Here is a 23998-nt window from a genome sequence, read left to right as displayed (position 1 = left end):
AGTTCCTCCAAGGACTTTTAGTTTCTGTTGTGAAAGGAAATCGTTTAAAAGCAACAAAAAGGAAAGTGGTTGCTTTCTTTATTTAACTAGATCAAAAGTTTTTGTATGTTTAGCATACAGCAAAATACGTATAACGTAATACATGAACATTTGTCGATGTCTTTAATTGTTTATGATGCACGCCTTATTTATGGCTGACCTCTAAGGACAGATACCATAACTACAGAATGTAAACCTTCGACAGACGAAAGCTCCTATCAATATTCTACTACGCTTCCTGTAACAGTGCTGAACTGACTACTTCTAATGGCAGCGCAGAAACATTAATAGGAAAACTGCATTTCGTTCTCGCTAATTCAAATGGTTCTAATGGCTCTGAGCACTATGGGAATTAACATCGAAGGTCATCAGTCCCCTAGACGTAGAACTACTTAAACCTAACTAACCTAAGATCACACACATCCATGCTCGAGGCAGGATTCGAACCTGCGACCGTAGCAGCAGCGCCGTTCCGGACTGAAGCGCCTAGTACCGTTCGGTCAAAACGGCCGGATTCTCACCAGTTCTCCGCCACCATGAATAAGAACATCGTTCTGTTAATGGAGTAAGTGGGTAGGTGGCCATCATAATAAAGAGGCTTAAAAATAGTTCAGAAAAAACGTAAATGATTAAGGCCAGGCATGTAATTAACGAGGAAAGAATAAAAATGAAACAAATGTTTCACTAATGCAAAATCGACTGACAACAGTTCTGACGAATATAATCGCTTAACAGAATAGAAGAAGAATGTTTTCATACATAGCTAAACACCCCCGCGCGCACAATAAAAAAAAAAAAAAAAAAAAAAAAGGTTGCGTATCCATGAATACGAACATAAAAAATGTGAAAGGTCTGAAGCACAAGGAAATGGAAAGGAGGTAGAGAAGGCTCACAAATTTGCGACGTAACTGGTCTGTACAAAAGAATACCTTCAATAAATGTTGGTTCACACCCTGGAGTTTTTAGTGTCCGTCAGAATAGGAATGAAAGATGTAAAAATCTGCGACTAGTTACTTATAAGAAAACGTCCTGTACTATGGTCGATGCAGGCGATTCGGAGGAAAGGATGACGAATACGCCTAACTGCACACAGCCGAGTGTGAAACCAGCAGCGCTTTTTCAGAACTAAAAAAATTGCGAAAGGCATGTCGACAGAGAAATGCTTGCGGAATCAGCTACCGTCTACGGTGTACAGCATGCCCAAATTACGCGCTATGCCACGACCAAGTAAAGGTAACTGTCTTCAGTCGGGAGGTTGCTTTGAACACAAAGTGCAGTACTACGCATGATCCCGTAAGAGGTAATACGCCCTTCGTTCGCCCCGCCCCCCCCCCCCCCCCCCCCTGTGGCTCGGTTGACACACCTTCTTACCACTTAACGCGCTATGTGAGGTATGCTGCAACTTTGCACTCCTCAAGTATACTAACCAGCGCCACTGGAGAAAGTCACGTTAACGCTCTTCGAGCAAACAGAATGATTCTGAACCTTCAGAGTTGTCTTTAGTAGAGGCCGGATTTTTCATGCACTATCAGATCGTAAAACATACATGCATGCATTCGTGCAGTATCACTAAACATGCACAATGAGGCACCAAAAAGAAGAATAGCAGGAATCAAAATTTAATTCTATATTTGTTTTTATTTTCTTCTAAAACAGTACACAACAACGAACTTCTGCAAGTTTTATTAACTTGGGCTCATGTGTTTATCTGATAGAACAAGTTTGTACATATAAAATGACAGGTGCATACTTAAGTGAAGAAATTTCGAATGAGGTGAGATCAACCTAGAAGTTTCTTTGCATTTTCGCCAATAAATATAAATTTTATTAACTCTATAAACTGAAAATCCGGATTTGATCTGGTAATATGGTAAGATTATATTTTCCTTCAACTTCCACTTCTTCGTAAGATGATGCCAAATATTTCTGAACCTCTTCAAAAGTTCTGAAGGGCTCTACTCGTGGTTGACCTGAGGAAGTATCGTAATTACCGGAGGGAAATATGCAATATTTCATTTGATGTAAATAATATTTTTCCTAAAATCCGTTTCCTTGAATGCCAACTGACTGTCTTTAATGAAAGCCGCATCAATGCCTCCGAAAGTTTCTACGACATAAAACCGAATAAAGTCAGTTCATTCAGTAGTTGCAATAATTGCTATGTGAACAACTGGACGGAAACTATACTGAATAGCATAACCCTTTTTAATAGAATCAAGAAAATACATGCTAACTTCAATAACTTTGCGGGAATTTGCCGTCTTTTACCCACTTGACTTGATCAAAATCATCACAGCAAAAGATGGCAGAATTTATCCAGGTACCACATTTGGATAAAAGTGTTGTGGTCGCAAAGATGAATCTGGCGGTAGGTGTCGAGACGCGGGCTGGAACTTTCAAGACATTTTCACTAGGAAAAAAGTGAATATATGGTTTAATTAATGCTCTCATAATTATCAGATTGTTGAATTTTATGGGTATATTTAACTTCTTTATGAAGAATACCAGCGTGCTTACATTGTATTTTATACTTACTGTTTCAGCCATGGGACAAACATCTAACTTGCTTTAGGTTAATATAAAATAGTTTACATATTGCTTTCCCAGCCTCCATCATATACGAGGCAGCATCGCTTACCAGTACCTTTTTATTTAATTTTACTGGCCACAATATTCTTAAAAATTATGAAAATGAGATTACTGCTACATTTTGAGCTAAGACGTATAGTCTGTAAACGTTTCTGCAAACGCAGCTCCTTGGCTTGCGGGTAGATGGTCAGGAGCGCACACACTTCTGGATAGCGATGGGTAGTGCTAATGAATCAGTTTCCGTCACATCGTACAGTGCTGGCAACACTTCCTGCGGCGCAGAGCTCAAAAACAATAATTCATACCACCCACCGTAAAGAGCAAGGACTGGGAGCAGTGAGCGAGGGCACGAAGTATATTAACGTCTAACGACACCTAGCGAGCCGAACTAGGGCGCCTGAACTCATTACTAAGTTTACAGACTGTAACAAAAATCACGAAATTACTCATGTTCTCCATTTTTGGCGTAATTCATACGAAAAACGATCTACAGAAGGGTCTATCAATCAAGTTATTTTAATATATGCACTGAAACCAGAAATATAATCTGAATTGTAAATGTCTGAAGTCACACTATTGTATCACTAAAATTTTCGAAATATGCTTTTACTCCCCTTGCATTTGCATGGAAATCCGGGTATTGCTAATCTGACACCAACTGAATTACCAAGACGTACTCCAAGAGCATAGATCTGCAAATTTTACTAAGTTGCCTCAGTAGAATGCAACGGCCTTGCCGCAGTGTTAACACCTGTTCCCGTCAGATCACGGAAGTTAAGCGCTGTCGGGCTCGGCTAGAACTTGGATGGGTGACCATCCGGTCTCCCGCGCGCTGTTGGCAAGCGGAGTGCAGTCAGCTCTTGTCAGGCAAACTGAGGAGCTACTTGATTGAGAAGTAGCGGCTCCCGTCTCTGAAACGGACACACGGTCGGGTGAGCGGTGTGCTGTCCACATGTCCCTCGATATCCGCATCCAGTGAAGCCTGGGGTCTGAGGATGACACGGCGGCCGGTCGGTACTGTTGGGCCTTCATGGCCTGTTCGGGAGGATTTAGTTTACTTTTTGCCACAGTAGAATGGTACTCGTCTAGAAACTATGCCACAGCCGGCAGGAGTGGCCGTGCGGTTCTAGACGCTACCGTCTGGAACCGAGCGACCGCTACGGTCGCAGGTTCGAATCCTGCCTCGGGCATAGATGTGTGTGATGTCCTTAGGTTAGTTAGGTTTAATTAGTTCTAAGTTCTAGGCGACTGATGACCTCAGAAGTTAAGTCGCATAGTGCTCAGAGCCATTTGAACGAAGCCAACACAACTACGCCACATTTCAATTTCTACAGCTAAATCCTGGATGGACGAGCAATCCTATATAAAGAGCAGCTGTTATTGCAAAAGCATTCTTAGTCCAAATAAATTTTTAGTAACATTTCTTGGCAACAATGGAGACATTTTTGAAGTAATGCAACGCTTTCCCTTTGTCTTCCAGTTCGTATTTTCGTAATTTGTTGCAGCGTTTAATAGCTACATGTTCTTACGTGTGGTTTACTCTACAAATACATACGTGTGGCGCCCATGTTTGGCGACGATTTTATCTAACTTCATGGTTCAGTTCTTATCGCTGTGGATGGATTGTGACAATAGATTCGTGCGGTAAACGTTTAGCGTGGCTTGCGCAGTCCTGAAACTATCCAAATGCTAGAAAAGGCGCACACGCTCCTTCGTAAATAACGAGCAACACAAACGGCAATATCCTTGTGCTTTAGTAAGTGAAGTGTTTGTCTTCAGTGAAATTCGCTGTTTTAGATTGTGTGCACCGCAGATAAGGTCATTGGCCCAATTTTTGTAAGTAGGAAAATACTTTAGGCATGTTAGATCACCATAGACAGCAATAGAGAAAATGCGTCTCAGGTCTCTTTCGCATAAACTAATGTAGAGAAGTTTAAATCTAAATGGAATTTTTAACTTTTGTGGCCCAAAAGGAAGTAGTGTTCTGCAGCTGTGACATTCCTCTCTGACCTGAGATCTATACACTAACAATTTCGCTACGGCATCGATCATCTCGAAACAGCTAACACATTTCGCTTGAAAGTGCCGAAATTATTTGCCTCCCATAAGACAGTGTACAGTAAGTGAGGCGCGAAATAGCATGATTTAGCAGCCCATAAGCAGACTAGATCAGTGACTAGTATGTGACCAAGAGCAGGGTTATTAGGTACGCAGCAGTAGTTACGTGTGGCCAGGAACTTAAGAAACCACTCTAATATTCTTCAAGGAAACCACAGAATAGCGAAATCAAAATTGCCTGTTCCTTCCCAGTTACAAGACAGTACCCTTAACCACTGCGTCATTTCACCTGGTATAATTGCGTTTGGAGGAAGCGACATTCAGATGCCTTTCCTGTTACTATCATTTATGTAAACCATTCGATACGACCAGTTCCCTAGCCTCTACAGAGATGTACAGTCTGTAGACTATTAATAGATTCAGTCTTGGATACGGAAGTCTAAGAGCATATTAAATTTCTGTACTCTGTAACCATTGTTACAGTTGTTTACATTCACTCAGTTTTATGTTAAATTTTGGTCTATTAACACCATGTAGCACATAGAAACGTGAAGCCTAACTTCGTTTTGGAGGATCGTTATAAAATACTGTAAAACTATAAGTAAAAATTAAAAATTACGTTCATGGTACCGTGCGCGGATAAGTTAACTCCTTCACGCAGCGGTATCCTCGTCACCGCCGGGGAAAGCAGTTAACGAGACCTAATTTCTCCCGAGCGTCGAGTGGGTAATTACCGACATCGTGTTATCACCCGATAAACAGACCTCTCCCACTGACACAAGGCAGAAGCGCCTTTGAGACAACGTGTGTTCCCCATGCCTTTACTGTATCGTCGACTGAGAATTCTGGACACTACGCAGTTTGCCCCCAAGTTTTGTTACTTCTTGAGAAAAAACATGCTGCTATGATCATCCATTTATGCTTTAGAGCGAGGCAAGTTCTTTACTCCAGTGGAAGTGGCACTCTTTAACGACGTCCTCATTTGTGGTATACCGTCTTCACTTAAAGACATCACATATGGGAAAGAAAGGAGAATTTGTTTGTAATGCCCCGTGGACGATTCAGTTATTTGAGACTGACCAAAAGCTCTGACTTGAAAATGATGGAGGCATGAAATCGATCATAGCTCTCCTTGTGCACTTCACAGTAATATCCAATTACTACACGAACGAAAAAAATCTCGCAAACACCAAGAAGTTCTGTTAAACGAAAGCTGGTAGCGTGATTCTACATCTGAAACAAGTCTATTCAAATTTTCGCGCCAGTGGCAAAATAGTGGCGCTAGTAACCCACTATGAGAATGCAAATCAAATTTTCTTTAAATACACACTGTAACGGTTGTGAGCGTCAGTTACCTCTAAGATTGCCCGCATCTCGTGGTCGTGCGGTAGCGTTCTCGCTTCCCACGCCCGGGTTCCCGGGTTAGATTCCCGGCGGGGTCAGGGATTTTCTCTGCCTCGTGATGGCTGGGTGTTGTGTGCTGTCATTAGGTTAGTTAGGTTTAAGTAGTTCTAAGTTCTAGGGGACTTATGACCACAGCAGTTGAGTCCCATAGTGCTCAGAGCCATTTGAACCATTTGAACCTCTAAGATTGAACGTGGTCGCTCAATGTTAGTCAAGAACGCCCTTAGGGCATCAAAGGCGCCATTATTAACACCTCACTGAATTTGAACGAGGTCGTGTAATAGGCTACTGGAAGATGGATGTTCCTCTGAAATATTGCAGAAAAATTTGGCAGAAAAGTAGCAACTGTACCTGAGTACCGGCAGCGGTGGTCACGAGAATGTAAGGTCCCGAGACGACCAGGCTCCAGACGGTCACGTGGCACTACCGTGAGGGAAGCAGTTGTCACCACAATTCCAAATTGGTTATTTCATTGACAGCTTCGAGACACGCTCTGTTGCGTGCATTCCACCGGCCCCAAACCACCGCCTTCTGCGACTTCAGTGGTGTCAAGCGAGACCTCACTGGAGGGCAGGGTCGACGTCTGTTGTGTTTTCTGATGAAAGCTGGTTCTGCCTCTGCGCCAGCTAGGAAGAGGCCAGTTCAGGGCCTGCAGTCAACCTGTGTGTGTGGTAGACCACTGGACCTACATCTAGAGCTGTAGTCCGGGGTTCGATTTCTTAAGACACGAGGAGCACTCTCGTGGTTATCCCACGCATCTTGACTGCAAATCTGTGTGTCAGTGTGGAGATTCGATCTGTTGTTCTGCCATACATGAACGGCTTTCCAGGGGGTGTTTTCTAACAAGATAACGTTTGCCCACATACCGTTGTTGTAACCCAGCAAGCTCTACAGAGTGTCAGCATGATGCTTTGGCCGCTCAATTACCAGATCTGTGTCCAAAAGAGCACGTATGGGACATCATCGAACGACAACGACATCGTCATCAACAGACATTATTAACCGTCCTTGTATTGATCGATGAAGTGCAACAGGCATGGAACTCCATGGGACAAATTGACATCCGGCGCCTGTACAACACAAGGCATGTACATCTGCATGCTTGCATTTAACATTGTCATGTTGTTGTTGTTGTTGTTGTCGTCTTCAGTCCTGAGACTGGTTTGATGCAGCTCTCCATGCTACTCTATCCTGTGCAAGCTTCATCTCCCAGTACCTGCTGCAACCTACATCCTTCTGAATCTGTTTAGTGTATTCATCTCTTGGTCTCCCTCTACGATTTTTACCCTCCACGCTGCCCTCCAATGCTAAATTTGTGATCCCTTGATGCCTCAAAACATGTCCTACCAACCGATCCCTTCTTCTAGTCAAGTTGTGCCACAAACTTCTCTTCTTCCCAATTCTATTCAATACCTCCTCATTAGTTACGTGATCTACCCACCTTATCTTCAGCATTCTTCTGTAGCACCACATTTCGTAAGCTTCTATTCTCTTCTTGTCCAAACTAGTTATCGTCCATGTTTCACTTCCATACATGGCTACACTCCATACAAATACTTTCAGAAACTACTTCCTGACACTTAAATGTATACTCGATGTTAACAACTTCCTCTTCTTCAGAAACGATTTCCTTGCCATTGCCCCATTGCCAGTCTACATTTGATATCCTCTCTACTTCGAACATCATCAGTTGTTTTGCTCCCCAAATAGCAAAACTCCTTTACTACTTTAAGTGTCTCATTTCCTAATCTAATTCCCTCAGCATCACCAGACTTAATTCGACTACATTCCATTATCCTCGTTTTGCTTTTGATGATGTTCATCTTATATTCTCCTTTCAAGACACTGTCCATTCCGTTCAACTGCTCTTCCAAGTCGCATATAAAAAAATAAGCTAACTGGCTTTTCCAATGAGCCTTCCACTGATTCTCGTGCAGTGTGATCAGTCCTCGCAGTCAGTCTGCAAAGGCCAGTATTTACCCATGTTTCGTCGACCTAACAAAGTCAGGTACTTGCTTCAATTAACAGCATTTCCAGGGAACGATATTCTTATTACGCAGAACTCTTCTTCCATAGAACGTTTTCCATCAAAACACTACTATTCGGAATATCACTCAAATGACGGCTTTTCTTCTGAAAAACAACTTAGTATCTCGTGGTTACATAAGAAGCTGCTTCTGGATAGGATATTCTTTCCACGCGTAACAGTCAAAATACGCTGAAGCTCCAAAGAAACTGGTAGAGGCATGCGTATTCAAATACAGAGATACGCAAACAGGCAGGATATGGCGCTGCGGTCGGGAACGTCTATATACGGAAAAAGGTGTCTGGCGCAGTTGTTAGATCGGTTACAGCTGCTACCACGGCGGGTTATCAAGATTTAAGTGAGTTTGAACGTGGTGTTACAGTCGGCGCACGACCGGTGGGACACAGCATCTCAGAGGTAGCGATGGCGTGGGGATTTTCCCGTACGACGACTTCACGAGTGCACCGTGAATATCAGAAATCCGGTGAAACATCAAATCTCAGACATAGCTGCGGCCGGGAAAAGAACCTGCAAGAACGGGACCGACGACCACTAGAGAGTATCGTTGAACGTGACAGAATTGCAACCCTTCCGCAAATTTCTGCAGTTTTCAATTCTGGGCCATCAACAAGTATCAGCGTACGAACCATTCGACGAAACGTCATCGATATCGGCTTTCGGAGCGAAGGGCCACTCGTGTACCCTTAATAACTGCACGACACAAAGTTTTACGCCTCGCCTGGGCCCGTCAAAACCAAAATTGGACTGTTGATCACTGGCAACATGTTCCTGGTCGGATGAGTCTCGTTTCAAATTGTATCGAGCGGATGGAACTGTACGGTTATGGAGACAACCTCAAGAATCCATGGACTCTGCATGTCAGCAGGGGACTGTTCCTGCTGGTGGGGGCTCTGTAATGGTACGGGGCATGTGTAGTTTGAGTGATATAGGACCCTTGACACGCCTTGATAGATACTACTGACAAGTGACACGTACGTAAGCATCCTTACTGATCACCTGCATCCATTCACATCCATTGTGCATTCCAACGGACTTTGGCAATTCCAGCAGAACAATGCGAAACCCCACACGTCCGTAATTGCTAAAGAGTGGCTTCAGGAACACACTTCTGATTTTGAACACTTCCGCTGGCCCACAAACTCCCCAGACATTAACATTATTGAGCGTATCTGGGATGCGTTGCAACGCGGTGTTCGGAAGGGATCTGCATCCCCTTACGGATTTATGGACAGTCCTGCTTGATTCACGGTGTCACTTCCCTCCTGCACTACGTCAGACATCAGTGGAGTACATGCTACGTCGTGTTTGCGGCACTCGTGCGTCCTCGCGGGGGCCCTACACGATATTAGGCAGGTGTACCAGTTTCTTTGGCTCTTCAGTTCATGTACGTCGCCGAATTAAGTCTTCTCAAAAATTAACGAGTTACGTCGTTTTAGCAACGTGCACTCAGATGTTTCTTGAAGTCGCAAAAGCAGAAGTTGATTCTTGTGAATCTCCAGCAGTCTCCCTCGTTATTTTATCCGCGAAGGTTGACACAATTTACAGAGCTGCCGTTACTCAAGCGACGACATTTGACGAAAGGTATGTAAGGGTCACTGTTGCTCTTTCCACCAAGACGTACCATCGTCAATTATATACGAGCTAACAAGGCTGGCTCTTCGAAGTAGTGCCCCTGCTCACTTTCGTGCAGCTTGAGTAGAGCGTATCACATATGTTTGAAATTAACATTGCGACACTTTACAACGTTTTTTTAACAGGAATTTAATCGGTAACACGATCCGCGTACAGCACCATGTGCGACTTTGGGTTTCGGGCTGGTAAAGGGGCACCACCACCACGGCAACGTTTACATATTCCAGAGCTTGGATTGGCGATAGAGTGTACGTCCATACAATGCCCTCCACGAACGTGAACTATAAGGACGTTCTTTCAGTGGTCTGATTATAGTACATTGGTAAATACGCTCTGCCGTGCACTCCACAGTTGTTTGCAAAGTACGGATGTAGACAGACAGTTATATTGCTGTCATTCTCCTGGAGAGATTCAGGGATGGCGGTACGGGTATTTGTACTCTGCTCCCTGAAATGTATGTTCAGTGTCTGACTGCTACGCCCTCACTCTCATGTATTCTAAGAAAATTAGAGGAGTGTAACAGAAACCTGTAATTTCTTCTGACGTATACGACACCGCCTCCCCATGCATATTTCTTTTGTCACTTGGCATGCTTTTTACATCTGGATTCTTAAACGCATTTGTCGTGGAATGAATTCCAGTCAGACAAAATCATTAGATGCTTCTTTTTTAATAAAAAAAAGGGTCCCGAACCGACCGAGTTTCTGAAGGCCAAGCAAAGTCTTTCTCCTCTATGTACCTCCCTCCCTCTCCCCCAACCTCGTATTCGCAACAGCTGAAAAACAGCTATGCACCGCACATTCTCTCACAGCCGCCACTCACACCAACAGTTAACGTTCAGCTTAGCCGTCAAATACTCGAACATGACATCCAACAGAACGCAACGCCACTTAACTAGTATGTTCGCGATCACTGGGCGCTCCGCTACCGTAACAAGTGGATACGCGCTTAGGCGTGTCACAAACTTTTCACGCTCCACAGAAGGCGCGACGCTCCCACTCGGTTTTACCGTCGAACACAAAGGCGACCGCTGTTAAGCCCCTGGATGCCAAATGGAATAGAACTTTGTGTGAACACGTTCGTAAAAACAGTGTAGCTATGGTTCACTTTAACAAAGCCTGAGGTGGTGAGAAATAAAACTGTCACACCAATTAATCGAAATTAATAAACTGGATTCGTAAAAATCCAGTTTATACGGAAAGAACGTTAAGTGCGATCTTCAGTGTCACCAACAGACAGCGATAAATACACGAAGATTTTTGTGAGGTAAGTGATTCTTTAAGGGTATGGATTACTGTTAGACAGGGCTGTTCTTTTGTAGGGATTATTAAAAGTTGGACTGCGTTGCGCTAAAATATCGTGTGTCGGTTTAGAAATGATCAGATTAAGTAAAGAGAAAACAGTCTCAGTACGTTCAGTATCACTCTGGAGTTTCAGTATCACGTGACATAGAAGTTTTACCAGCACAGTCTTTCTTTACATTCAAAGGGTAAGTTTCAGCATTGATGCCAGTTTCTAATTACCGTGGAAGGATATGCACTGGATGATTTAATGCATTTCATTGTACAACCATTCCTACCACTATAACGCGCACGGACCTGTTTGATTCCGCAGATAACGCCCGTGATATCTGGACCACTGTACCAAACATTTCCAGTGATATGTAAGCCTGTAACATGGACTCGCTGCGTTGTTTGTACATGTTATCACCGAACAACGTTCTTTGTGTCCTGAAGTCATAACTTCATCCAGGGACCGCGGAATCTGTCATTTCGACAGAGAAGGTTCTTTAAGTTACAATATTTCTTAATGTGATGGACAAACAGTCTGGTTGTTTAGCCCTTTCCAGCCACTCTGAGTCCACACACGCGTCAACTTAAACAACCGATGACCACATAACTTTGAAGTGCCAAATATTATACCGTCTCCATCTATCAAAATGGAGAAAATGGCTCTGAGCACTATGGGACTTAACATCTGAGGTCATCAATCCCCTAGAACTCAGAACTATTTAAACCTAACTAACCTAAGGGCAACACGCACATCCATGCCCGAGGCAGGATTCGAACCTGCGACCGTACCGGTCTCCATCTATCACCACTTCTTGAACGCAGTTCTGAAATGAGGTCTTCCTATTTTAACGTTACAGGTCCTGCTTAAAATTAACATAAATCAGCTGTGGAGAACAAAATGATCAGTATTGTACCTTGTAAGCTTTTCCGATGCCTCCGGCGAGGACGAATTAGCACCTGTTCCACATGGGAGCACGGCGACGGGTGCATTGAAGGAAGAAATGTGATTATTCTACTCCTTTCACGGTAACTTACGACCAGCCGACCGAAGCGCATTAATACTGTGATCCACTAATACAGCGCACCATTTGTGTACTACGACCGTCACGCAGGCTCTACAGCGTTACAGGCTGTTTACTGGCTCGATGCAGACGTCAGGGTGTCAACACTAAAGACCTGAAATCAATTTCCGTGTAACGATGTTTGAAGAATGTATTTCTCACTTATCTCCTTCGCCACGGACGATCTTATTCATGTTTGGTACCCACTGTGTGCGTTTCCGACACCTCATTGCTTAACGGAAGGTATCTGTTGTTGGCTCCGTCGTACTATGTCAGTTTGGGCATCGAATTAGAACACAGTGTGTATTCCGTTAGGAAAGTACAGTGCGTGACGCAGTGTACCTCGTACCAGCACATAATATTTCCTCTCACTTATTTCCGTGTTCAGAGAGACCAAAATGACAATGCATCTGTAAGCACCCTTCTCTCCCTTGTCTTATTGTGATGCTCCCTATGTGCGATATTTGACCATTGCAGCAGATTCTCTGACAGCTTTTCTCCTATACCTGTTCTACGAAATTCACGAGAACAGCTTCGCTTTGGTTATAGAATGTCGCAACCGATGCACGCTCAGTGATAGATTCCAGCAGCGACATGAATGCTATAGGGATTATTATATGAAGACCTACAGCTCTTCATACGGTGACATAAGCTAAAGGGACGTTTTTATATTAGTTATTAAACCAGTGACAGTGGTGGGAGGGCGACGGCGTGTACTCCACTAAATTCAGGACGGTCCGCCATTTCCGTAACAAGGCCTTTGTGCTATATCCTGAGTTTCGCGTTGCGATGCGGTAGGTGATGTGTCGCCATTTTAATCGCACACTTCCAAATCGCAATACGACACGACAACATGTTACAACTTTCAGAAGAACAGGAAATACGCCAAGGAAAAGCCGGGAGGTCCCAGAAAAAAAAAAAAAAAATCACCATTGTGAGAGGCTATCATCAAGCGTTCGAGAGAATGGCAGTCACTTGGATGACATAATTTTACTTAAGTGGCCACTTACTAAATCAAAGGGAATATGTTAATCCTATCCGAGTTCATTCGTTGCGAATGTTTTCTCCACTTGCTCAGTTCTGTACGTAATGTATCATGGCTTACTTCAAACGTTCCTTCAACACTTTTCATTCCTTTTGTGATCGCATTTGGGGTAATCAGTTGTTCGTCTCTCAACAATTTCATTTCACACGCTCTTAGTCTTTCGCATCTTATGCGATCGTAAGTAAATGTATGTAGTTATATCTCAGGTTGAGAAAATGTTCATTTCTAAAGAAGGTGAAGTTCGTTATACCAAACGAGAATTTCGATTTTCGTACGATGGTCCAATGATAGTATGTTCGTGCTAACACCAGGACTGTCAGGGACGACACTTACTATTAGTTCTGACGCACCACACAACTGATTGATTGAAAGTGTTTATAGGACCAAACAGGGAGCTCATCACTCCCGCGATTCCGAAGTTAATCATGGAGGAAAGAGGGTCCGCTAAAAGTGGACGGATCCAGGCAGGGGAGTCAAATCATAAAATAATGAAGTTAAAACACACGCAGTAAAAGGCATAAATGGTGACAGCAAATCTAAAAACGGGGAAAAAAGAGCGGTCCTTCCATGAAGGAGTGGTCATCGGGTCCCAGACAGAGAAGACATGAAGAGAGGCCCCAACCACAACCACCCTGCCCCAAGAGTAAAGCAAGAACTTAGATCTGCAAATAAAAACCGCTTTCACGGGGGAAAGCGAGGACCCGTTCAACCATCAGTGAATTGTCTGCTTATATTAAAATTAAGGAATTTGGAAGACCAAACTTAGCAGAAAAGGCCAAAAGAAGGGGACATTCCACCAATATGTGGGATACCACATTGTGGGGGCGGTTCGTTACGCAAGAGGAAACGATGGGTGAGCCTGCTACGATCAATGCATAGACGGCATAAAGCAGTGGACTACTTCCGAGAGGGGAGGAAGGAAGAACGCCAGACTCCTTGAGTGTTCAAAGTTTATTACTGTTGGCAGTACCGCACCAGATGTCATTCCACTTTTGGGCAAAGAGAGATTTGACGTAGATCCGCATATCCGCAGCTGCAATCATGAAAGGGAATTGTGGTAAGTAACTACTTCTCTAGTCAAAAGGTCAGCCAGTTCATTCCCTGGGACGCCCACACGACTTGGGACCCAGTGAAAGACAACGGAGCAGGCGGCACGGCGTAGGGCGGAGAGGTGGTGATGGATAGCAGAGACCAAAGGGTGGCGAGAGTATCATCCGTCAATAGTCAGCAGGCTGCTCATTGAGTCGGTACAAATTTATTAACTGTGGAGGGACGCCTAAAAAACAAAATGGATGGCTCTGTAGATGGCTAGAGCCCCTGCTGTGGACAAATTACATGATCTCGACAATAAATGGTGTTCTAAGCCAGTAGGAGACGCGAAAGCGTGTATCACATTACCTACTGTCTTAGAACCATCAGTGTAGAAGATAGTGGCACCCTGAAACTCTGCAAGGATGGCACGTACAAGACGCCGGAAAACCATAGGGACGATAGAGACCTTGGTCCCTGGAATAGGCTGTCCTAATCCATGGTCTAGGCACCATCCAGTGGAGATAGGAAGTACACGGGACTCATTGTAGTGAGTGAAGATGGAGATCCCGACAGAGGGAAGTGAGACGCAGTCAAACCAGTAATCCCTCCCGTGGCCGGTTGTCAGGATGAAGACATCCCTCGTTTGCGAGGAGGACGGCGTACACGGAATGGTCAGGGCCTTTGCGAATGGCGATTGCATACGAAACCAGGCGCTGGCTCCGTCCTATGTGTGAAGGGGGAATCGCCGCTTCTGCGAGAAGACTGTCAACGGGACTAGTGCGAAATGCACAAAACCGTCCGACACACCCCGCAGTGGTGAACAGGGTCCAAGTATCTGCAGAGTGGAAGGAAACGCTGAACCATAAACCTGACTACCATAATGTAGTCTGGACAAGACCAGAGCACGGTAAATATGGAGAATAGTGGTACGTCTGCATCCAAAGATTTGTGGGCCAGGAGGCAGAGAACATTAAGCTTCTGCATACGTGTAGCCTTTAGGTAGCGAATGTGGGGCAACCACGTCAAAAATAAGGCCCAAGGAACGGGACTGTGCTACAACGCCGAGGAGCCGGTCGTCTGAATAGAGTTCTGGATCAGGTTGTACTGTGGGTCGCTTAGGAGGGAGGACACAACATACGACTAATTTCTTGGCCCATGAAAGCTTATATTGGCGTAGATCTCATCCGTCCTGCACAGGCTATAGAACCACTTCACTGAGAACAAGTACCCTGCTATTTTACAAGAGGGAGATTGTGCCTGAGACGCGGCGCTAAGCGCCTTCAGATATCGCTCAGAAGAGCAGTGAGTGATAAGCGTAGCAAGTGCTGACAGGCAACAGTGAGTGACAGATTCCAACCTGCGTGCTCTCCCCTATCGCACAAGTGATAGGCCAGGAATGCTGCCGGTGAGCTCCGCCGACTGTGTACCAGAAATGTTTGCACAGCTTATTTCTGCTGCGCACAATGAAGAGCAATAAGGATCAAGCTCCTACACAGTAAGCTATTCCTGGGCTCGTAATTTCGGCGAGAGCCTTCCGTGAGCGCGAGGAGCGGTGCAGTCACGCACGCCTTCGATCGATCAGCACGTGTTATCTCGCGACCGGGAAGAATGTCAGGCGGGCTTAAAAGCTCGTAAGCAAAGGCTCACCGGCAAAGGCCACCGCGGTCATTTAGCTTACGATGGAGAGGTGTGGATAAAGAGGTCGCGTTGTTTAAGTTAGTCAACAAATTACTGAGAGTAGAAGAAATCGCAACCCCTTCGAGCTGAATAATGTCATTAAGGACACTGCTTCACCGAACATCAGATTAAGTCGGCAATAATGCTACCTGGAATCAGACGAAAATCTTGTCCGTGTCTGCAAATATATCTCCTGTAATACAGCGGACAACCTGTGTGCAAGGAATGATTAAGTGCACCTATGGTACGCAGACATGGATATACTGGAGTGTTTACCATTTTAGTCTACAAAACAGTATACGAGAGAATAAAAATTACTTAGAACTTGAATGTCAAGAGAAAGTGGCTACAGAAATAGTAAACTTTCTTTCAGTCCCGATTCTACAAGCCTATTATTTAAATCGAAAACAACTGGTTATGTTCTCCATTGTCAAATTAGGCTGACGCTTAATTGCATGACAAAGAAGCATGACAGTTCATCTTTGGGAATGCATATACAGTCTGACAATTTTATTATGGCATATTTGCATGATAAATGTTTTGAACACGAAGGCTATTTCCTTTTATACTGAAATATATTAAGTTTTAGATGGTTAAAATCAATATACACGCATGGTAATTCTGGTTTGTCCGTCCATGCTGCCGTAACACCGCAACCCACGCCTCCAGCAATATGTATTTCTAGGGGGAAAAAATTGGATATTTATGATGTTAGAGATTTTACGAGTATTTTTGAATTTAACTAATATTCTCGAATGTTGTAAAATAGTGTCGGATATCCTGAAGTACTCCGGAGTATCGTAGATTATTGCCCAGTTTTCTTTACCGTTCTCGAATATTTATGAATGTTTTGAGATATTCCGAATGTTCTTTCTATCGCATATAGAAATGAATAAATGAAGGCGATTTATTTCATATTAGGGCATTGTTGTTAAGTACTTAACTGGATTCATGAGTACTTAAAAGTATTTTTTAGCGTTCGAGAGTCTTTGAGCGTGAAATATTAACAGTTTCAAGATTTTTTTGAATGTTCATTTTGCATGTTCTCAAGTGATCTGGAATATTCTTAGAAGACAAATGAAAATGAAGAGCGATGTGGGTCTTTTTTAGATAGCATTTAATAATTGTGTTGTAAAACGTAAAAATTTTTCAGTCTAACCCACTTTGGCATTACCTTTCACATTCGCGGCCCTATCCACCCCAAAGCGCACAGAAAACATTCTAGAGTGATCATGTAAAATCTGTTGTCAAAATTCAGTACATGGCTCTGACATTTGGGACACTAACTGTTTCTGTCGACTTACTGATGTGCAGCCATTAAGGCTGCCCGGTTCTTTGTGTACGATTTAGCAGTATCACTGATGTTTGAATTTCTTTCGTACCATTAGTATCGTTAAGAGTGTTAGCATATTAAGCGATACTATTCTGCCTGCACTAATATTGTAATAAATATGCAAAATAATACATTACACTGTAATATCTAGATTTCATTAGTGAATAGCAATCATTCGTCTGACCAGTATTCAGCTTATAAAATATTTAACTTTGTTGAATCGACTGTGTAAGACTTACAAAAATTTCCTCCGTCTTTTCTCATAATGAATAAAATTACGAAAAGAAGGGCTGTTCTATTTAACTTCGCTTAAATTAAGTTTTTGCGTATGATTCAACTTCAATCTATCATCCCATAACTTTTTTTCTCCAAAAATTTGACTTAGACATGTGATGTCACCTTCGCTAGTTCCAACAGCTGATCTATTCCACAGTTAGTTACACCCGTTACCATTGTATTGCATTGTACGTTAACCGGGGACCTAGAAACGACGGAGAGGCTCCGTCCCCGCCACAGCCGCAGTGGTCCACAACCCCACGACGACTACCGCAGTCCAGTTCACCCCTCCGCCGCCCAACACCGAACCCAGGGTTATTGTGCGATTCGGCCCCCTGTGTATCCCCCCAGGGAACGTCTCACACCAGACGAGTGTAACCCCCATGTTTGCGTGGCAGAGTAATGGTGGTGTACGCGTACGTGGAGAACTTGTTTGCGCAGCAATCGACGACATAGTGTAACTGAGGCGGAATAAGGGGAACCAGCCCGCATTCGCCGAGGCAGATGGAAAACCATCTAAAAACCATCCACAGACTGGCCGGTTCACCGGACCTCGTCACAAATCCGCCGGACGGATTCGTGCCGGGGATCAGGCGCTCCTTCCCACTCTGGAAAGCCATGCGTTAGATCGCACGGCCAACCGGGCGGGCCTTACCCGTTACCATACTACATACATCTAGCAGTCTCAACAAAGTTGTGACAAATAAAATTACGCTGGAGCCGAGACAAGAGTGACGCCAGTGCAAAGGCTGGTACATGGTCACAGAATTATGACCTTCCTTTTTGCCCTTTGATCCAGACAGAGAGACTCGAGAATTATGAAAGAAATTGTCATGTAGATTTAACAATTTTCAGATTATTATAAGCCGTTCTGGATATGCACCAACCCATTTTCCGTCTGTCCGTGATGTGTATAAGCTCTTCAACATACAGACGGACAACAGCCTCAGAATGAACTAAAAATGTGAAATACGCAACAGATTTAACTTTCCTCCCTTATTGCCCGCCCCCCCCCCCCCCACCATTTTTTCTTGCTATTGTGTTTCTCGTAGTAACACCGTAAGTCACTGTGCTGCTGCTTGCACCAAGTTTCGAGGAAACTTGAGGAGGAAATTGTGCCTGCGCCGTTTCGTGCGGGTAATACTTGAGATAAACAGTGCCTGTGATAAGCGACACCGCGCAGCCCATTCAGCGCGAGCCCTGCCGCGGAGGCAGCAGCGGCTCCAGCCAGGCTTCCAGCACGTCCCCGTTCTCAGCGGGAGGTGCGGCCACCACGAGTCGCCAGTTTACAGCCGTCTGACTGGGCAGCCTCATGACCGCACAGAAACAGCACTTCGAATTCTAGCGACAATTACAGCAATCCTATAGACATAAACATTTCCGCAAATTCAATAACAATAAATAAGTATAGCTTCATTGAACAGTGAGGAATAAAAAGGTACCAGGTTATGATCATAAAAATTCTGAACTGTTTAATTGTACATAAAGAAATATTTTTAATTTTTTTAAAACTCTTGTTAGAAATTCAGACGTGTACGAGGTGAGTGGAAAATTGCAGTAGTGCGCAAATTACTGAGGCGAAAGTTCGCTACGCATAGTGTATGTCAAGGTCTTCCGGAGAAGAGTTTATTTAACAGCAGGAGCAATTATGCACTCAACCGTTTGCCGTAAGGGCAGATAGTGCACATTGTGTGTTTTCCCCACTATATACTTAACAGAAAAACTGTAGGAATTTCATGTACCTCCTTACAATGCTCTTGTTGATAACGAGAAAGTATTTGATACGCTAAACAGAACCGAAGTACTTCAGATGTTACTGGACAAGTGTCTTCCGTGGTATCCAGTGAAAGTAATACGAAATGGAAGAACATACAAAAATTTTAAATGGAATGACACTAGCTGTTTTTTTTTTATTTCAAACTGACTGGTCCCTGCAGTGTCGCTTGTCTTTACTCAATTACACAAAATAAAAACAGACGTCAATTTGTTCTAACCCTGCGTTTGTAACAGAGCTAAAAAAATGCTGTATAATTACAATATTAAAGTTACGTTACACATCATTTCTCATATTTCAGAGTAGCCATTCTTAACTGGAATCTCAGTTTCATTGTCAAATACTGAAGCTATAATTGTGTGCTATCGGTTCATATTAAAATTTTAAGATAAATTTGATGGGCGTAAAAGCCTATATTGTTAATGAATGCCCTCTACACGTATTAACGATGAAACTCTTAGTTCCGTTGAGACTAGTTACTCCTTAGTTACGGGAAACTACGAAAACTCTTGTAATTACATATAAATTTCTTTAGCTCTGTAATATTGTAACACCGGACTGGCAACAATTGTCATTTACTTTTATACTATTTAATAGGTCTGAAGATCTACGGCCGGCCGCGGTGGCCGAGCGGTTCCAGGCGCTTCAGTCTAAAACCGCGTGACTGCTACGGCCGCAGGTTCGAATCCTGCCTCGGGTATGGATGTGTGTGATGTCCATAGGTTAATTAGGTTTAAGTAGTTCTAAGTTGTAGGGGACTGATGGCCTCAGATGTTAAGTCCCATAGTGCTCAGAGCCATTTGAACCATTTGAAGATCTACTATACTGCCCGAAAGCCGTCAGCTTCTAACAATAAGAACAGCAATCGACTTATGGAAAATACATACTCCTACGTTTTTTCTACGGAAGAGTTTAGTGGATAGCTCCCTGTGTCAAATATGTCCACTTTTGATTAGGTGCAGACTGTTTAATTATTCTCTTAGTTCTGTTACCAATTGTACGGCATTACATTAAGACAGAAAATGCACGTTACTTCGACCTAGCAAGTGATCAACTGAACTAAGATTCAACTGAACGACGATTCAATAGAATACCACAAATACTGTCAACCGACTACCCGTCTACAGATGCCCTGTTTCGCTCTAATTCTGATTATAACCCACTACATCTTTCTCTCTGCCAGAAACAGTGTACCAATTTATGGCTACATTAGTAGTTTTGTCGATGTACGAAGATTACGCGTAGATGAGAACGCTAAAAATTTCGTTAACATGTCAGTCGGTTGTAACTTGTCGCTATTCGAACGTAGAAACTGAGCAGATTATTAGATTGGCACTAGTGTACAAATACAGCGTATGTTCTATCAGCACACAAGGTCCACTTAAGCGTGACTACTCTGTCGCACAGTGAGAGCTTTATTTAGCCACATCAGGTTAACGAAGTCGCAGCATGACGTACTTCCACCGATAGCCTCGCAGCCCTGCAGCGTGCTGATAAGCAGAAGCCAAAGCACACTGCAAGCCAATAACGCAACATTGCGACAATGAGCTTGCTACAGGAATGATCCCACCTTCCGATATAGTTTACCTCAAGAACTCAATATATCAAAAAGTGACACAGGTGCAGTCATAAGTACGGTTTGCGTTCCAAAAAATTTCTCTGACGACAGAAGCATTTAATCCTGTTGTGTTTTATCTCTTCTGACACAGTGGAATTTTAAGTGGAAAAAGATTTCTTAAGCTTCTACCTCTAAAGTATGAGCTGTCATCGCGTAAAACCGTATGTTTTCGCACTGCGAGAATGCGTCGTAATTAGAACAGAAAACGATAAACGAACGCTGGACCACAGTGCTTGCAAGCAAAGTAGCTTATGATTCGTGTGGTTTGAAAGAACTACCCAAAATTTGTCCTTGCAGACCAGTTCGTCATGGGGAATTTGGCATGGCGGTACAATCGCAACTATACTAGAGAATCCTTTAATTATATAATGGTTGTAACTACACCGCATCAAATGCTCTCGTCGTTTCGTTAATTACTGTAAAAGTCTATTAGGATACTACTTTGATAGGTCGACAACTATTTCCCTTAAGTGGAAAAACAAGGGGCGCCTTTTAAATGGCCAGAAGGAACAAACTTTAAAGAAATCTTACTAATCGGTGCATAGACCTTATTTCCGATTCACAGACACGTTTTGAGTAAAACTCTTGCATCACCACAGTAATGGTTATATAATCGTTTGGCCAAATAAATATTTTCGAGAAAACAACAACCACATTTTGAAAAAAAAAAAAAGGAATGGCTAATGTCAAGTAAAAGTTGTCGGCTACGTTATTGCAGTTTTCATACGGCTGAACTTGCAAGTAGGATTTGCTGGCACTCCATGTGAATTTCAACTTGTTTAGTAGAACGTGTTGCCACAGCGACCGAACTATCCTCTAAAATACGACGACGATCTCTTAGTACTCATTGTATTAGATACCACGTCTAGATGCTGTCCGCAAATTCCTTTAATGGAACGAGTGGAATTTATCTTTTGCTAGAGGAAAAACAACCGTTATGATCAGTGTAAGGTGCAAGTTATGCCTGACGTCTTTAACAACGTGAATAGTTTTGGTTTTCATATCGCGGATCTTTAGTCCAGACCGAGCAGCTGACTTGACTTGGCTGCATAAGATGATCCGTTACGCAGCCAAGTCTTGAGACCTTGACAGCCAATTGACAGAGTCGTCTCCCGGCTCTGGATTAGCACACACCACACAAAACCAAGAACGAGAAACAATACAGACGTTTCGAATTAACATTTCGAACAAAACAAATAATATTAGTTCCGAGTAAATGATTTTCACTGCACCTTAACGCTCCAGTGTACGGGGAAATGACACCGGTATGTAACCACAATGATCAGAACCAACTGATAACTTTTGGACACTAGGTAACACTTTAAGTAGGTCAGCAACCATGCGCTTTACGCGCTTTATTTCCGCAGCACCTGTTTTGACTTTCAACTAGGATTTGATGGCACTCCATGTGCACGCCATGTTCGATTTTTTTTACTTTGAGGTAAACATTATTTTACGTTCCTAAAACATGTATCAACACACAGAACGTGATTCCAATCCGGTGTACGTCGACCATGTGGAAAATCCGTGATGCGATTGTGTACCGTTCTGAACAGCTTACTGTCTCATCTCTGATAGCGGAAAAAAGGTTTGTTAACATATTACTTTCTTGCACACGTGTCATGCAAATTTGGCAAGACGATAAAAAATCGGTAATGAGAGTTCAGATCAGAGTGTAACCACCGAAGTTCTTCCGACGCATCATTCGCGAATGGAACAGGGAAAAAGTGATGATGATGGTATCTTAAATATCCTCCGCAACACAATGTAAGGTGACTTGTTGAGTGTAGTGTACTGTAGTGTAGTGTAGTGTATGTGGAATTTAAAACACAGCAATAGCGAACTATTGACAATATGGACGTCGGTAGGAAGGTATAATGAAGACGTGGAGGGTCCCACGGACGGTATCATCATCCCGATACCCAAACCACACGGTGGCAGAATGCCAGGAGATTATAGACCACTCACTCTCTTGAACTGCGACAATGAGATTTTCGCGCGCATCCTTGGTGCTCGCCTGCGGTCTTCAATTTCTGATAGACTCCTCGGAGATCAAACATGCCTCGGCGGGAAGAGTAACGTACATACGACGCTAGGTGACTACCGAGTATCATCGCATTAGCAGCGGCATGCAGAGTGCGTGGGGCACTAGTCGCTATTGACTTCGATCATGCGTTCGACAGAGTAAACTGACAAGACGTAAATCAGACACTTGGGTGGAATGAAGTGTGGTAAGTTGCGCTTGAAAATTGAAATTTTTCACTGTATTATCCGAGACTGCTGAGTTTACAACAATAGCTATGTCATAGTGCAATTACGAAACGCGTAAAGGCAAAAATCATAAAAAAGCAATTTAGACCACCACAGCCAGCAGATAGGGTATACTTCGATAAACATTTTATGCCGGCCGCAAGTAGGAATGTAAGGGATTTCGTGAACAATAAACTATCCCGGCCAGTTGCCAGAAATGTGAGCGCTTTCCCTCTCTGCTTATGATAACTGGCCAAGGTCACTGAATAAATTTGATGCAGCACACGACACGATCAGCTGGGAACGGGGACGGCGCCTGCGCAGCCAGTGGTCGTCCGCTCGCAGCAGGTACCTTAGAGGCCACGCCCACGACAGCAGCAGCGGCAGCGACAGGTGCCCCAGCGGCCTTGACCGCGGCGGCTCTCGACGGCGGTGACGGCGCGGAAGGCCTCGCGCCAGCTGCCGGCTTCCTATCAGCGACGCCGGTCCTGCAGGGAGGACCGGTCGGCGGCTTATCGGCGCTCGTCTTGGGACGGGATGGACCGGCCGCCGCCTTACAGTTCGTTTCGCGGACGGGACCGGTCGCGGGCCTGCGTGCCGCGCTAGCAGCCGGTCTCGGCCTGGCGGTCCCCGCGGCAGGTGGCTTAGCGGGCAGGGAGGCGCCGCCCGGCCGCCGGGCCGTGGCCGCTGCCGGAGGCGGAGGCGTCGCGGAGCGCCGCATGCCGCGCCTCTGTTCTCTTCCCGCCACGTCACGTGCGGAGCGGCGGCGGGCGCTCGGCTAAACTGAGGAGCGGCTGACGCTGCGGCCGCGGCTGCATCGGGCGGGTCGCGGCGCGCTCAGGGGCCGGGCCACGCCGCCTCCCCCACTGCC

The 23998-nt window shown here is 44.2% G+C and overlaps 1 protein-coding gene and 1 pseudogene across 1 annotated transcript in view; one reads left to right on the top strand and one right to left on the bottom strand.

Moving 5' to 3' along the window:
- Positions 1–23652, bottom strand: part of LOC126203962 (cytospin-A) — a 565388-nt gene extending 541736 nt beyond the window's left edge. The window contains exon 1 of the mRNA XM_049938360.1: positions 23480–23652. The gene's annotated coding sequence lies outside the window, so the exon portion shown is untranslated. The remainder of the gene's footprint in view (positions 1–23479) is intronic.
- Positions 3352–3469, top strand: LOC126204757 (5S ribosomal RNA; annotated as a pseudogene).
- Positions 23653–23998: the final 346 nt, after the last annotated feature.

Source organism: Schistocerca nitens, chromosome 9 (assembly GCF_023898315.1).
Source record: "Schistocerca nitens isolate TAMUIC-IGC-003100 chromosome 9, iqSchNite1.1, whole genome shotgun sequence".
NCBI lineage: Eukaryota > Metazoa > Arthropoda > Insecta > Orthoptera > Acrididae > Schistocerca > Schistocerca nitens.
This window is presented reverse-complemented; position numbering and strand designations above follow the sequence as displayed.